The sequence below is a fragment of the Nerophis ophidion genome, linkage group LG02 (assembly GCF_033978795.1).
Source record: "Nerophis ophidion isolate RoL-2023_Sa linkage group LG02, RoL_Noph_v1.0, whole genome shotgun sequence".
Classification (NCBI taxonomy): domain Eukaryota; kingdom Metazoa; phylum Chordata; class Actinopteri; order Syngnathiformes; family Syngnathidae; genus Nerophis; species Nerophis ophidion.
Genome location: NC_084612.1, coordinates 61,350,866 through 61,365,456, shown reverse-complemented (window position 1 = coordinate 61,365,456; position 14,591 = coordinate 61,350,866). Strand labels below are relative to the sequence as shown.

The window sequence follows — 14,591 nt, the reverse complement described above, 5'->3', positions numbered from 1 at the left end:
ACAAACCCCAGCTGAGCAATCTACTCACCTGCCGCTGTCTTTGAGGCCGGTCCTTACGCAACCCGCTCCGCGGCAGGCCCACAGAACACGCCCCCCTCCACACCTATCCTAGCATACATTCTATGTGCTTTCTGTGTGAGTATTTGGAGAGAAGGGACAACATTTTGATCAGGTCAAAAGTAATTTGCAAACATAAACATGACCAAAGGATGACTTTCCCACCTTTGAATATGCTTTTTTTTTTGGCCAGGCATCGACTAGCTGCTTTTACAAAACCCAAAACCAGTGAAGTTGGCATGTTGTGTAAAACGTAAATAAAAACAGAATACAATGATTTGCAAATCCATCCATTTTCTACCCCTTGTCCCTTTTGGGATTGCGGGGGGCGTTGGTGCCTATCTCAGCTACAATCGGGCGGAAAGCGGTGTACACCCTGGACAATTCGCCACCTCATCACAGGATTTCTAAATCCTTTTCAACCTATATTCAGTTCTACGGGCTGCAAAGACAAGATATTTAGGGTTTGCACTGAAAAACGCAATTTTTTTGCAAATATTAGCTCATTTGGAATTTGATGCCTGCAACATGTTTCAAAAAAGCTGGCACAAGTGGCAAAAAAGACTGATAAAATTTAGGAATGCTCATCAAACACTTATTTGTAACATCCCACAGGTGAACAGCCTAATTGGGAACAGGTGCACGGCTGCCATGATTGGGCATAAAAGGAGCTTCCATGAAATGCTCCGTCATTCACAAACAAGGATGGGGTGAGGGTCACCACTTTGTCAACAAATGCTTGAGCAAATTGTCGAACGGTTTAAGAACATTTCTCAACGAGCTATTGCAATGAATTTAGGGATTTCGCCATTTAAGGTCTGTAATACCATCAAAAATGTAAGACAATCTGGAGAAATCACTGCACGTAACATTGAATGCCCGTGACATTGGATCCCTCAGGCGATACCGCATCAAAAAACGACACCAGTGTGTAAATAATATCACCACATGGGCTCAGCAACACTTCAGAAAACCACTGTCAGTAACTACAGTTTGTCGCTACATCTGTAAGTGCAAGTTAAAACTCTACTACTCAAAGCGAAAGCCATTTATCAACAACACCCAGAAATTTTGTTGTTGTTATTAAAAAAAAAGGCTATGTAACACAGTGGTAAAAATGCCCCTGTGCCAACTTTTTTGCAATGTGTTGATGATTATTTGCAAAAAAAAAAGAGAAGTTTCTCAGTTGGAACATTAAATATCTTGTCTTTGCAGTGTATTCAATTGAATATAAGTTGACAAGGATTTGCCGATCATTGTATTCTGTTTGTATTTACCATTTACACTTCACTGGTTTTGGGTTTTGTAAGTGGTTACTCAACTTGGCATACGTCAGCACAACATTTTCCGTTTCAAGTTTACATAACTAAAAGCTATCTTTAAACCCATCAGTCCAGTGTAACTACATATTTGCCTACAATTAAAAACAAAAGTAGAATAGCATGAAAAAGTTGTTCGCTGGAACTGTCAGTCAAGGGAAATTCCATCCAAAATGGAACAGGAAGCATTAATTAACAGTATGGCGTGCGTTCCTGGGGACTTTTTCCAGGTCTTTGTTGCAGCAATTATGTAGAGCAGGGGTCACCAACCTTTTTGAAACCAAGAGCAACTTCTTGGGTACTGATTAATGCAAAGGGCTACCAGTTTGATACACTCTTAAATAAATTGCCAGAAATAGCGAATTTGCTATTATATATATATATATATGTATATATATATATATATATATATAAATATATACATATATATATATATATATATATATATAAAGGTATATCTGTCTGTTATTCCGTCGTACATTTTTTTTCTTTTTACGGAAGGTTTTTTGTAGAGAATAAATGATGAAAAAAACACTTAATTGAACGGTTTAAAAGAGGAGAAACCACAAAAAAAATGAAAATTAAATTTTGAAACATAGTTTATCTTCGATTTCTACTCTTTAAAATTGAAAATTCAACCGAAAAATATGAAGAGAAAAACCAGCTAATTCGAATCTTTTAGAAAAAAATTAAAAAAGAATTTATGGAACATCATTAGTAATTTTTTCTGATGCAGATTAATTTTAGAATTTTGAGGACATGTTTTGAATAGGTTAAAATCCAATCTGCACTTTGTTAGAATATATAACAAATTGGACCAAGCTATATTTCTAACAAAAACAAATCATTATTTATTCTAGATTTTCCAGAACAAACGTTTTTTTAAAAATTCAAAAGATTTTGAAATAAGATTTAAATTTGATTCTACAGATTTTCTAGATTTCCCATAATATTTTTTTTGAATTTTAATCATAATAAGTTTGAAGAAATATTTCACAAACATTCTTCGTCAAAAAAACAGAAGCTAAAATGAAGAATTAAATTAAAATGTATTTATTATTCTTTACAATAAAAAAAATAATTTACTTGAACATTGATTTAAATTGTCAGGAAAGAAGAGGAAGGAATTTAAAAGGTAAAAAGGTATATGTGTTTAAAAATCCTAAAATCTTTCTGATAGTTATAAGAAGCAAAGTAAAAAAAATAAATGAATTTATTTAAACAAGTAAAGACCAAGTCTTTAAAATATTTTCTGGGATTTTCAAATTCTATTTGAGTTTTGTCTCTCTTAGAATGAAAAATGTCGAGCAAGGCGAGACCAGCTTGCTAGTAAATAAATACAATTGGAAAAAATAGAGGCAGCTCACTGGTAAGTGCTGCTATTTGAGCTATTTTTAGAACAGGCCAGCAGGCGACTCATCTGGTCTTTACGGGCTACCTGGTACCCGCGGGCACCGCGTTGGTGACCCCTGGTGTAGAGTAAGCACAGGCGTCATCGTAGCGCTTGCACAGCCTGGTTGTCAATGTGAGTGAACCCACACCCACACCCACACCCACTAACCGTGTCCGTTGCAGCCCTAAAAGACGATGACTTTGATTTGTTCCTGTGTTATCATAGATAATGTAAGGCGTACAGCTCATGCGCTCGTCATCAAAGTGAGTCACGTGACCGCATTCCTGGAGGCCCCAAGGACCCGCAGTCAGGAAGGCTGCACGCAAGGCCAGATAGCGCAACACATTTCCTTCTTGCAAGGACGCCGCTTCTAAATCCCCAAAACAAGCAACATCGCTCGCTCGTCCGTACATGCGAGCCGATGAGGTCATCTCGTTCTGCCGGCCAGATAACATTACCAGGTGTCTCACCTTGAAAGGCGATACCGGAGTCCCAATAAGGGTGGTATTGTTTTCACAGCTGCAAGGGACCAGATGCTAACTTTTCACTGGAATTAAAAAAGAAAAAAAGAAATCAGCTCCGTATCCGAGCATCACATGATGACAAGACTGTGCAGAATGTAGCTATGTGCTGATGTCAACAGTTAGGGGTAAATGTCAATAGTATTGATGCATGAGGGACAAACATTTGGAGGAAGTTTACTACCCTATTTTCCACGGGATTATAATGCGCACTGCCGACGAGCAAGTCTAGTCAGGTCTATTTTCATACAAAAGGCGCATCGGCTTATAGGGTGCATTAAAGGCCTACTGAATTGAAATTTTCTTAGCAGGTCCATTCTATGTGTCGTACTGGATCATTTCGCGATATTGCCATATTTTTGCTGAAAGGATTTAGTAGAGAACATCCACGATAAAGTTCGCAACTTTCGGTGCTAAGAGAAAAGCCCTGCTTCTACCGGAAGTCGCAGACGATGACGTCACATGTTTGAGGGCTCCTCACATATTCACATTGTTTATAATGGGAGCCTCCAACAAAAAGTGCTATTCGGACCGAGAAAACGACAATTCCCCCATTAATTTGAGCGAGGATGAAAGATTCGTGTTTGAGGATATTGATAGGGATGGACTAGAAAAAACGAAAAAAAAAACGCGATTGCATTGGGACGGATTCCGATGTTTTTAGACACATTTACTTGGTTAATTCTGGGAAATCCCTTATCTTTCTATTGTGTTGCTAGTGTTTTAGTGAGTTTAACAGTACCTGATAGTCGGAAGGGTGTCTCCACGGGTGTCTTGACGCGCAATGTCTCAGGGGAGTCGACAGCAGCTATGGACGGCACAAGCTCAGCTTTTCTCTGGTAAGAACTGACTTTTTAACCACAATTTTCTCACCGAAACCTGCTGGTTGACATTTGGTCGGGATCCATGTTCTCTTGACCGCGCTCTGATCCATAGTAAAGTTTCACCTAAAGGAATTTTAAACAATGAATCACCGTGTGTTTGTGTGGCTAAAGGCTAAAACTTCCCAACTCCATCTTTCTACTGTGATTTCCCAAATACTAATTGAACAAATTGCAAAAGATTCAGCAACACAGATCTCCAAAATACTGTGTAATTATGCCGTTAAAGCAGACGACTTTTAGCTGTGTGTGTGTGCAGCGCTCATACTTCCTAAAAACCTGTGACATCTTGCGTACACGTCATCATTACACGTCTCAAAGACAAAACTCCCGGGAAATTTAAAATTATAATGTAGTAAACTAAAAAGGCCGTATTGGCATGTGTTGCAATGTTAATATTTCATCATTGATATATAAACTATCAGACTGTGTGGTGGGTAGTAGTGGATTTCAGTAGGCCTTTAAAGGAGCTGATTTGACTTGGTGTGTGTAATGTGTTTGAGAAAATGGCGGATTGCTTCCCGCTGTAACGTCACGGGTGAAAGGTCATTGCTCAGACAGCGAACAATTGAAAGGCATTTAAATCGCCAAATTCACCCATTTGGAGTTCGGAAATCTGTTAAAAAAACATATGGTCTTTTTTCTGCAACATCAAGGTATATATTGAAGCTTAAAGTTCCCCTTTAATCGCATAATTACACAGTATTCTGGACATCTGTGTTGCTGAATCTTTTGCAATATGTTTAATTAATAATGGAGATGTCAAAGAAGAAAGATGTAGGTGGGAAGCGGTGTATTGCGGCTGCCTTTAGCAACACAAACACAGCCGGTGTTTCCTTGTTTCCTTGTTTACATTCCCGAAAGATGACGTGGCGCTTTACTATGGAACACAGCGGTCAAGCGAACATGGTTTCCTATCACATGTCAACTGGCAGGTTTCGGTGAGTAAATTGTGGTAATAGGTCGGCTCTTACCGTAGTTATGAGCCTTTAAAGGCCTACAGAAACCCACTACTACCCACCACGCAGTCTGATAGTTTACATATCAATGATAAATATCTTAACATTGCAAGACATTCCAGTACGGCCTTTTTAGTTTACTTAATTGCAACTTTAAATTTCGCGCAAAGTATCCTGTTGAAAACGTCGCAGTATGATGAGGCGTGCGCGTGACGTCACAGATTGTAGCGGACATTTTGTTTTCAGCCCCGATCCCAGCTATAAGTCGTCTGCTTTAAAGGGGAACATTATCACAATTTCAGAAGGGTTAAAACCAATAAAAGTCAGTTCTCAGTGGCTTATTCTATTTTTCAAAAATGTTTTAAAAATTTTACCCATCATGGAATATCCCGAAAAAAGGCTTTAAAGTGCCTGATTTTCGCTATCTGTAAATCCAGCAATCAATTTTCCTGTGACGTCACTGCGTGAAGCCAATACAAACAAACATGGCGGATAGCACAGAAAGGCATAGAATAGTAACTCGGATTCAGACTCAGATTTCAGCGGTTTAAGCGATTCAACAGATTACGCATGTATTGAAACGGATGGTTGGAGTGTGGAGGCAGATAGCGAAAACGAAATTGAAGACTAAACTGAAGCTATTGAGCCATATCACGACAGACAGTGGCAACGCGGACGAATTCGGTGATCGCCTTCTAACCATCACCTCATGTTGCAGCATGACGATGTTGCAAGGATTTGTAAACATTTCTTGGAAGCTGAAAACATCCCAGTTCTTGATGGCCAGCATAATCCCCGGACATGTCACCCATTGGGTATGTTTGGGATGCTGTGGATCGAGGTAGACGATAGCATGTAGGTGTCAGTCTAAAGCAGTGTTTTTCAACCACTGTGCTGCTGTGAGAGACAGTCTGGTGTGCCGTGGGAGATTATCTAAATTTACCTATTTAGGGTAAAAAAAAAATTATGCAAACCAGTAATTTTAGTCTGCAAATAATGTGTTGTTGTTGTTGGGTGTCGGTGCTGTCTAGAGCTCGGCAGAGTAACCATGTTATACTCTTCCATATCAGTAGGTGGCAGCAGGAGATAATTGCTTTGCAGATGTCGGGAACAGCGGGAGGCACCGTTCAGGTAATAAGGTGTCTAATGCTTATGTTATGATCCGCCGCCAGGATCACACATTGTTTTGGTTTTTGAGTCTTTTTTGTGTTCCCTGATTATTTTTGGACTCTTCCGATCCCTAGTTGTGCACTTCCTTGTTTTATTCTTGTTAACATGGTTTCACATTTGTTCCACCTGCTCTGCTTTTCACAAGCGCCGGTGTTTTGATTTCTGCCTTACTATTTAAGCCTGCCCTTTACCTCAGTTCTTTCTTGATCCGTTGTTTCCCTCATGCAACAATCACGTTGGTATATCTTGTATGTCTTTACTATTGCTCGGCACGTCACTTTTTGGACTTTGTCTCAGTGCTAAGTGTTAGCCTAGCTCCCCGTGCGTTGGCACACGCTTTCTTTGCCCTTTTGTGTCAGTGTTCTTTTATATTTTTGCATTAAACCAAGCTCCTACCTGCAATTCCTGCCTGTCTTGGTCCTCGTGCATCCTGGGGTGACACCACACGCATCCACGATGCGGTTCCAACGTGACAGCTTAAACTAAAAATAAACAAAAAGTGTGTGCTCCTAAGAAAAGGCATCAAAGCTTAGGGAAGGCTATGCAGAACGAAACTACAACTGAACTGGCTACAAAGTAAACAAAAACAGAATGCTGGACGACAGCAAAGACTTACTGTGGAGCAAAGACGGCGTCCACAAAGTACATTCGAACATCAACAATGTCACCACAAAGAAGGATAAAAACAACTGAAATATTCTCGATTGCTAAAACAAAGTAGATGCGGAAAATATCGCTCAATGGAAGACATGAAACTGCTGCAGGAAAATACCAAAAAAAGAGGAAAAAGACACCAAATTAGGAGCGCAAGACAAGAACTAAAACACTACACATAAGAAAACATCAAAAAACTCCAAATAAGTCAGGGTGTGATGTGACAGGTGGTGACAGTACACCTACTTTGAGACAAAAGCTATAGTGTTGCATGGTTGGTTATGGTTTAAAGTCATATCCAACAATTCCTGTCAACTGAGTTTTGTTTTTGAATTATTTCTGCTGGTGGTTCTTCTCCGGATTTTTTCAACGCAAAAAATGTGCCTCGGCTCAAAAAAGGTTGAAAAACACAGGTCTAAGGCCCACCTGTGCAATAATCATGCTTGTTAATCTGCATCTTGATATACCACACCTGGGAGTGGGATGGATTATTAACAGATTTAGACATATTTGTGAAGAATATTTGAGAATAGGTCTTTTGTGTACATAGGATCAAAAAACAAAAGTGACGCGTTTATATTTTTGTTCAGTACACAAACCTCTCCATATCCTACATTTCTCCAGCAATTCGATTAGTTTCAACATCCAAGCATTTCAGTTCCATTCATTCGTATCTGTGGTTCAGTGACTTACCCATATTGGGCACTCACATGCACTTCTTACCGGAATTGGAAATTTTAGTAAGTTTTAGTATGAGTATGGGGAGGTGTTCAGGGCACGTTTGACCGGTAGGAGGCCACGAGGCCCGGGATAGGATACGTCTCCAAGCTGGCCTGGGAAAACTGGGATTCCCGGGAGGAGCCAGACGAAGTGACCGACCACAATAAAAGCCCACTCTGAAATGTGTAGTTTTATCACACAGCACAATGCCACAGGTTTCGCAAGTTTTGAGGGAGCGTGCAGTTGGCATGCCGACTGCAGGAATGTACACCAGAGCTTTTACCTGTGAATTGAAAGTCCATTTCTCTGCAGTAAACGTCTTCTAAAAGCGTTTCAGAGAATTTGGCGGTACATCCAACCGGTCTCAGAACCACAGAACACATGTAACCACACCAGCATAGGATCTCCACATTAAGCAGGTTTACCTCATGATCGTATGAGACCAGCCACCCGTACAGCCACCCAAATAAGCGGACTACTTTCTTAGACATTCTGAATTCTACTCGGTTTTTAATCGTGGTCCATCCATGTCTGTCTGATCTACTTCGCTGTTTTTGTGTGAGGTTGCTGGTGAGACTTGCAAGGATGATGTTGAAGATAAGGGAACATGTGTGCTGCTGCGTCTGTTGTTGTTAAGAATCCTCATTGTGTTTCATTTTGCGGATGGAGGTTTGGGTCAGGTTGCTTAGCAACACTTATGTCACCTCCGCACAGGGCAGTGGGTTAGTAGGACATCTCGGTCAGTCCAAGACTGACAAAAGATGACACATTTAAAAGTGTGCTTTAAGAGGTCAGACTCATTTGTGTACAACCCAAAATAGCTTGTTTGTTTATTATCGGATTCTGATAAATGATAACGTAGGTTTCACGTAACTGTGTTGCTACGAAAAGCAGGTGAAAAGACAAATCCAACGTACTATACAAGGGGGTTTGTTAGTCACCCATTTCAAACCAAACTACAGAAATTGAAGTATTTTTTACCATAAAAATATGTAAATATTAAACACACAAAAATACATGCAGAAAATACATGGTAATATGAATTGTACATGCAGAAAACCATGTGAAATACACATAAATCATTAATGAAATTACTATAATTCCAAAACCCAAAACTAGTGAAGTTGGCACGTTGTGTAAATGCTAAAGAAGAACAGAATACAATGATTTGCAAATCCTTTTCAACTTATATTCAATTGAATGAATTGCAAAGACAGGATATTTAATGTTCCAACTGAGAAACTTTGAATTTAATGGCAGCAACACATTGCAAAAAAGAATTTACCACTGTGTTACATGGCCTTTCCTTTTAACAGCACTCAGTAAACGTTTGGGAACTGAGGAGACCAATTTTTCAAGCTTTTCGGGTGCAATTCAAAAATTCAAAATTGTCCAAAAATAGTCCTCTCTGTTGTTTGTTAGAGAATCTGCCATGATTAGAAGACACACACTTTGTTTCCGGAAGAAGGACACACATTTGTTGCCATGCCATAAGTGAGACGTGCACTGCCATGGAATTAGAAATAAATGCGCGTAGGAATTTGTCCCGGCAATCAAAATCAGAATCAGAATAGTTTTTATTGCCATTGTTTGAGAACAGGCTCACAAACTAGGAATTTTGGGCAATATAAAACACATATGTGACAGTCTCTTACTGTCGTGCGGGTTCTCAGGACCACCAAGGAAGGACATTGTGGCACAGGGTAAACTTTCTTTTATTTTCCAATAATAAAAAGTCTCTATGGGTTGTTTCTCAGCCTGCTTCCTCTGCCGCTCCACCTTTTCAGTCGGGTACGTCTTTGTCATCCTGTGGCTCTCTCTCAGCATCGGCTTTCTTCTGGCTCCTTCTCTCTCCGTTTTTACCCCCGGCGTTTACGGCCGCTGCCCTTTTATACAGTGCGAGGGGAGATTTAAATTGTGCCCAGCTGGGCGACCCACGCACCTTATAATATTTTCCGGGGTTGATTCCGGCGCGCCCCGCCTCGCTGCTTGCTCGCAGTCCACGCCTACTCGCCGCCATCTTGGGCCGGGCTCCGGCGTGCCCTGCTTCGCTGTCGGACTACCGGATCCGCCTCTCAAAAAAATATAATACAGAATAGGTATTAAAATGAGCTGTAACTGAGCTATCAGATCTTGTGATTGTTCATGTGTTTGACGGCCGAGGGGACAAAACTGATCAGGTGGCAGGAGATGTGGGTCTGGATGAACCGTAGTCTCCTGCCTGAGGGGAGAAGAGATAAAGTGAATAAAATGAATGAATAGAATGACTAACATACAGAAAATATTGTATGATGACGTTATGATCGTGTCTGTTACTACATTATATCATCATCATCATCATCATCATCGGCGGTCACTGGAAGCGAGTATGACGAACCTCCCGGTAGGGGGGTATCCCTTTATGGAGTATGCCTGTCCGTGACTTTGTTTAACGTGGGGAGACTAGTGCACAGACACTCACCACACCATCCTTGACAGATCCGGGTCAGAGTCCAGTAGCATGGAGTCCAAGACGACTGGGGACTCTTTTCTGCTGCAGCCTTCTTCTGCCATCGTAGGCGTTGTGGTAGTTCTTAAATCTACCATCTTCCGCCTGCTCCGCCGTTGAGGTCTTGGATTGTTATTTCCCCATAACTGGGCCCACATGGATGTGGGGGTGCCTTCTTCCGCCATCGCGGCCGTTGTGGTGGTTCTTACATTTACCATCTTCCGCCTGCTCCGCCGTTGAGGTTTTCACCGTATCCCTGGCTAGGGGGCAGTCAGGTACCTGGGGTAACAGCGGTAAAGGGGGTAATCTCCTAGTCCCCCAAGACCCCTTAGAGGAGCCTCCACTGCCGGATGCACTTTAAGGTCATGCCCAGGACACTACATTATATATAAACTTGCAGTGTGTATATAAAACATTGGAGGGCTTTGAAGTTGTCTTAAAGGGCTTTGAAGGCTACAACGGTTACTTTATTATCTTTAAAATCCCAAAAATAAAGAGACGTGTGTTGTCATGATCCGCTACTTGGATCATGACATATACTGTTTTTTTTTCTGTTCTGTATTACATCTGGTTAGTTTGTCTTCCTTAGTTCCTGGTGGCACTTCCTGTTTTGTTTCCCTTGCCATTGTAACGTATTGTGTCACCTGACTTCTGTCTTTCTCGCGCACCTGCCTCCTAATTTCTGTCGCTATTTAAGACTGCTGTCACGCCAAAATTCTTCCCCCCTACAAAAACCTTCCCCCCTCCCTTTACTTCTGTGGTCATGATTAATACAGACGTTTTGTTAACGCTATATTATAAAAATATAACGCTGTATTATAAAAATACAGACGTTTTGTTAACGCTATATTATAAAAAAGATAGAACAAATTAAAAAAAACTATTTACAAACACAAGCTATGGGATGACGTAAGAGGAAACCTGAGGAAATGTAAACCCGGAAGTAAATGTGTCATCCCATAGTTTGTGTTTGTAATTTTTTTTTTTTTTATAATATAATGTTAACAAAACGTCTGTATTTTTATAATATAGCGTTATATTTTCCTAATATAGCGTTAACAAAACGTCTGTATTAATAATGACCCCGAAAGTAAATGGGGGGGAAGGTTTTTGTAGGGGGGAAGAAATTTGGCGTGACACTGCCCTCGTTTGTCATTCGCTCTCGCAGTCTCAACTTGCTTTCGATGCAACAGGTGACGTCGCTATCCCTCATTGTGGTAAAATACTTTTTGATGCTTGTTGGCTTCCATGCTATTCATTTGTTTATTTCCCTAGCTCCCATGCTAACATCTTTTGTTCCTTCTAGCTCACATGCTAGTTCTGTTGGTTTTGTCTATAGTGCCTTTGTGCAAGTGTTTTTGTTCTTAGTTTGTTCTGTAGTGTTAAATAAATCATCATTCTTACCTTCACGCTGTGTCCGATCCGCCTGCATAATTGAGAGAACAGTGTGTGTTCTTGTCTCTCAGAATGATTTTGGAAAAATTCCCCAAAAAGGCCTGCCCTACTTGGGTTGACTTAAATTCCTTCTTTTTGGTTTTGTACTTCATTTGGCGTCTAGTTCCTTGATCTTCAATTCCTTCTTTTTGGTTTTGTACTTCATTTGGCGTCTAGTTCCTTGATCTTCAGTCCTGCCGACTATACTTTCTATTGTTTTAGAGACATAGAGGCGTGTTTCGGCTAATTTCAAATTACTTGCTCAAGGCGAAACAATAATGACTCTTTGTAACCTCAAGTTCAAGCTCTCCTCCAGTGGCACAAAAGAAGGCATTATTTTTAAACTGTGATAATTGTTTAAATTAGCCACTTCTTTCTTGATAATAATTCCCCTTATCAAAGCCTTGGGCTCGCCGCCACCCTTGTAAAACCAGGGCCTCTTTGATCGGGTAAACTTGTCTGCTCTTTTGCTATAAAGAACAATTCCCAATCGGGGCTCACTTCTGCAGAGACTGCTTTGTGGAGGCAACCGCCTACATCCGCCATGGACAGACTTCTGCGGGAGTGAGACCAACGCTGTTACAATTTCCCAGCTACCTGTTTTAATGAAGGCTTGTGAAATCTTCCAGACAACCGGACCTCTGACTGTTCGACAAAAGAACGCAGGTCGAGTCTTGACAATTGTATCTCTTGTCGTACATTTGTTTCTCGTGAGATGGGTGATGAGCCAAGAAGAAACCAACGAGGAATCGTCGAACAAAAAGCTTTATTTGTTTCAGTGAGCCTCAGACTGGAACCGCAGCTTCCAGGAGAAAGAGTGGACCTGATCTCTCTTCTGCTGTTTTCTTGGACAACTGTCCTTAACCATTGTGTTGTGTTCGGTTCTGCGGGACCCAATTTCATTTTTTATTCAACGAAAAATGATACAATTAATTAATTTTTCACAATGAGACTCACTGACATTGGCTCATTTTCTGTGAAGAACATATATCAGAATACATATTTAATGACCACACACACCATACACCCCCCTGCACATTTCTATTACATATAAGATATCCGGGTCCACTGGACTCGGGGATAATAGAAGTGTGGAAATTGATGTTCTGTGTACCACACACACACACACACACACACACACACACACACACACACACACACACACACACACACACACAGCAAGTCTAGACAGGAAGAGGACAGAGAGGGTCGAATGTGCGAGAAAATGAGAGCAGACAGTGTTGACAAACAATGTTGCAACCTTGTGTGGGAACCGCAGGTGCAGAAACACAAAAGAATACTCCCTGTAGGATGCAGAAACTGGCCCAGAAGTTTTCCGTGCAACGTTAATATTGTTGTTACTCAGCCAGTGTTTGTGGGTCTGATGCACCCGTTGCATTTTGTGGTTTTTAATGCCTCACCATCAAACACTTTTATGATAAAATACTGAACAGATGTTTACCTTATCCCAATAAACATATGTTTAGTATTTTAACATAAAAGTGTTTGATGGTGAGGCATGAAAAGTCACAAAATGCAACGGGTCCATCAGACCCACACAAGCTGGCTGAGTAACAACAATATAACATTACAAAAGGGTTAAATACTTTTTACACCAAGACACTTACTCTTTGTAGTTCCATCCTTGGAGCCGGTCAGTCTGGCCAGTCAATCTTTCCTTGACATTATTCCTCTGAACAGTTTGAGTCGGGCGACCTCCGACCCCTATCCTCTACCCCTACCTGTGGGGGCTTCCTACAAGATGTTACTGATGTTTTTATTATCACTCCTGAACTCCAAACCTGCTTACATTAAGGATTTCCTGGGGGCAATTACAACCACTCTCTGGAGAGTTTGGACATGTGCACCTTTGGAGTTATTTAAGGGCATATTTCCTTAGTAGAATAATCCTCTAAAGGATTCTGTGACCAAATACAAACACATGCTGGTTAACAATCATTAAGAAAATGCTACATGGTATGATTCACCTCACTCTAACATAACGTCAGTGTTTACGGATAAAAAAAATTGAATTTTGTTTATGACTTAATGAAGGCCATTTAGCCTCCCATCGGCTCAACAACCCTGTGTGAAGGAACCTGCTTCACTGCTTGTTTGAGTGACAAATCAGTATTCCAGCAACACAAACATGCGCGGTGGTCTTCTTTTGTGCATTATTTCAGCACAATTGCTGCTCGCACGCTCAGGTTTCGATGACGCCCACGTCCTGCACAATGAAGATGTCTACGCCCAGCTCAGTGATGGTAACATTATACTTACACTTGTTTGCATGAATCTTTCTACTGACTAGTCTTTGAAAAGATGGAAACCCAAAACCAGTGAAGTTGGCACCTTGTGTAAATGGTAAATAGAAACAGAATACAATTATTTGCAAATCATTTTCAACTTATATTCAATTGAATAGACTGCAAAAACAAGATATTTAATGTTGGAACTGAGAAACTAGATTTTTTTTTTGTACAAATATTCCTTAACTTGGAATTTAACGGCAGCAACACTTTGCAAAAAGGTTGTCACGGGCATTTTTACCACTGTGTTACATGGCCTTTCCTTTGAACAACACTTAGTAAACGTTTGGGAACTGAGGAGACCAATTTTTTAAGCTTTTCAGGTGGAATTCTTTCCCATTCTTGCTTGACGTACAGCTTAAGTTGTTCAACAGTCCGGGGTCTCTGTTGTGCTATTTAAGGCTTCATATTGCGCCACACATTTCAATGGGGGACAGGTCTGGACTACAAGCAGGCCAGTATAGTACCTGCACTCTTTTACTAAGAAGCCACGCCGTAGTAACACGAAAAAAATGTGGCTTGGCATTGTCTTACTAAAATAAGCAGGGGTGTCCATGATAACATTGCTGGGATGGCAACATATGTTGCTCCAAAACCTGTATGTACCTTTCAGCATTAATGGTGCCTTCACAGATGTGTAAGTTACCCATGCCTTGGGCACTAATACACCCCCATACCATCACAGA

General features: G+C 40.7%; 1 long non-coding RNA gene across 1 annotated transcript; it reads right to left on the bottom strand.

Moving 5' to 3' along the window:
• Positions 1–9,233: 9,233 nt before the first annotated feature.
• Positions 9,234–12,974, bottom strand: LOC133543417 (uncharacterized). Its single transcript, XR_009804373.1, has 2 exons — positions 10,136–12,974; positions 9,234–9,895 (listed from the first exon to the last, which is right to left on the bottom strand). It is a non-coding gene; the product is annotated as an uncharacterized LOC133543417 (long non-coding RNA).
• Between the last annotated feature and the right edge of the window lie 1,617 nt (positions 12,975–14,591).